Source organism: Nannospalax galili, unplaced genomic scaffold, assembly GCF_000622305.1.
Source record: "Nannospalax galili isolate Female #2095 unplaced genomic scaffold, S.galili_v1.0 scaffold891, whole genome shotgun sequence".
Taxonomy (NCBI): Eukaryota; Metazoa; Chordata; class Mammalia; order Rodentia; family Spalacidae; genus Nannospalax; species Nannospalax galili.
The window spans coordinates 727,937-730,906 of record NW_008330576.1 but is presented as its reverse complement, the minus strand read 5'-3'; positions in this window follow the sequence as shown (position 1 = coordinate 730,906).

The window sequence follows — 2,970 nt, the reverse complement described above, 5'->3', positions numbered from 1 at the left end:
AGTTCACTTCCATCACCACCCGTTCCTCTCTAAGACAGCACTTGTAGGTCTTGAGACCACAGACTGGGGGAAGACACTCGCTAATGAGCTGGGTAAAGCTGAGCCTTGTCTTAATATGAGCTGATGCTGATGAGTTGCCAGAGACAGTAAATAAGTAAAATTTTTACACAGACTTGATGCAGGTAGTCTGAAAGTTTAAAATGTGCCAGGAGCACAGCATGTTCCATGTGCGTAGATGTGGGAAGACTTCATTCTAGCTGGGATCAAAGAAAAGAATAGATTTTCAGCCAAATGAGGCGCTGGTAGCCCTATGGAACCAGATGAGGTATCCAAGAAAATGGGCATTAAGTTTAGGCCAGCAGGAGTAAGTGGAATGTAGCTCAAAGACTCTTCAGCATCTGTGTCAGGTGAATCACCCTTTTGGGCTAGAGGTGGGCCTGAGGTGCCTGGCTAGGGGGGATCCTGGAAGGCCAGAGCCTCATGATTAATTGACTATTCACTGATTCCCCCACAAATGTGCAGAGTGTTGGCCCTATTGATACTGGAGCCAACTATAATTTAGTCCATGGAAACCTGGATCAGTTTCCTGGCTGGCTGTATACTAAGATAGCTATGGCCACAGCACAATCAAAGTCAAGCCAGTCACACTGTTAGTAAAGACTATAAAGTCCTTGCAAGAGCTGCCAACCCCAAGAGGGGTGATCTTGTACATGAGTACTGGTTGACGAGGAACACGCCAGGGATTATGGGCAGTGCATATTTCCTATAATGCCCTTGTGTGGCCTGTGTGGAAACAAGATGAAACCTGGAGAAAGACTATGGACTATCAAAAACATACATGCTCCTATGTCATCCACTGTGGATTTGATGAGCTAAACTGATGCTGACTTTAGGTCAATACCACTATGTTGTGGACCAAGAACAATCTGCTTTCACCTGGGAAGATCTATAGTGGACATTTGTCGTGTCGTGTTGCCTCAGGGATATCCGTATTATCCCACTACTTGTCATGGTTTAGTGACTCAGGACTTGACATCCTGGCAATGACCAAAGTGGCCTCTTTGTATCATTATGTTAATGATTGTATTAGTCACTTTTCTGTTGCTGTGATAGAAACACTGACCAAAACAACTTATAAAAGAAAGAGTTTATTTGAGCTTACAGGTCCAGGGGAATTACAGTCTGTCATGGCAGGGAGACATGGTGGCTGGAGATGGCTGGAGCAGAAGCAGAAGCTAGGCTCTACATCTTCCAGCAGGCACAAGAAACAAGAGAACAACTGGAGATCCAGCAAGGCTTAAGAACTCTTTAAGCCCCCGGCCCCCCCAGTGACATGCTTCCCTCAGGATAGCCACACCTTCTAAAACCTCGCAAAAACAGCGCCACCATCTGGAGACAAAATTTCCAAATATTTGGAACCTATGGGGGACATTTTCATTCAAACCACCACAATGATATTCTGCTAACCTCTGATTCTCTTGCAGATTTGGGAATCAGCAGCTGTGAACCTAAGAGTCTACAGGACCTGAAAGCCTAAGAGCCTCAGAGCTGCCTTGGAATCATAGAGATGAGCAGTGAATGACTCCAAAGAGTAAGGGCTTGGTTTGTCTGTCAAATTCTTGGAAGTTATCTGGTTGGGTAAGACTAAAGCTGTATCAGAGGCTATAATTTATAAGGCTCAGGCAATTACAAACCTTTGTGGGGCTATCAGGGTATTGGGAGTATTCATCCCCCACCTGGCTCACATATTACATCCTTTGTGAAACGAGAGCAACATGGGATTGGACTTGCAGTTGCAGGAGAATTTATGGCTGCAAAACAAACCTTTGGTCATGCACAGATGCTTATAATCATCAACAAGACCCAACCATTTAAGTTGAATGCAACCATTGATGCACAGGTTTTGATTGGGGCCTGTGGCAATGGATGGGGAAGAGATAGGTACTCATAGAATTTTGGTTACAGGTGCAGAAGGAGCTGAGACCTATTACACCCTTATTAAGAAGCAGTTAGCAGCAGTTTATGCAGCCTTGTAGGCTGGTGAGTCTATCACTGAGAGAAGCAAAGTCCTAGTGAGCACTGCATACCCCATTGCCAGATAGGTAAGGTCTTGGTTAGCCACTCCAAAATTAGAAGTGAACTAAACCCCTACTTTGGCTAAATGAGGAGCCTGCCTAGACCAGAGGGGAATGCTTAGTAGTAGTCCCCTAATGGCTGAATTATAGGAGGTTCTAGGACCAGTAAAATATGTAACAATGCTGGACATTTCTCCAAGAAATGGAGCCTGTGGAGCCAAATCCTTATTGAAAAGGGACTACTCCACACCCTGATACCTGGCACACTGCTGGTTCCACGGGCTGCATGGACAGTAGCAGCAGTCCAGCTGTCTACTGACACTATCTTGACAGAGACAGGAGTTAATCAAAGTAGCCAGTAGGCAAAAATAAGCACTGTATGAATGAGCCCTCTCCCCTTCATGTATATAATGGTAACTGGGCAGTGTACAGGGGGCTTATTCTGTGACTCCCTACATGGCATCTCCAGGATTGGGAGGTGAGCCACCAGCCCCTATGGGGCCACCCCATGTGGGAAGACTTCTGGCACGTAGGAAAACAGAAGTCTGTGACACTTTATCATGTGGCAGGCCATAAACTTCTGCTCAGCCCAGAAAGTGATAAAGCTGACATGTTAGCCATCGTCAATAGATACAAAGTTCAGTAGTGGAGGATACTACCGTATGACTGACCAATGACTTGAGCATTCAGGAAGCAAGATCGTAACACAGATGTCCTAGTTTGTTTCTCCATTGCTGTGACAAAACACTCTGACTAATACCAACTTGGGGAGGAAAGGGTTTATTCAACTTACATATCCAGGCCACAGTTCATCAGGGAGCCCAAGGTAGGAACTCAGGGCAGGAACCTTGAGGCAGGAGCTGGAGCACAGGCCATGGAGGAGTACTATTTACTG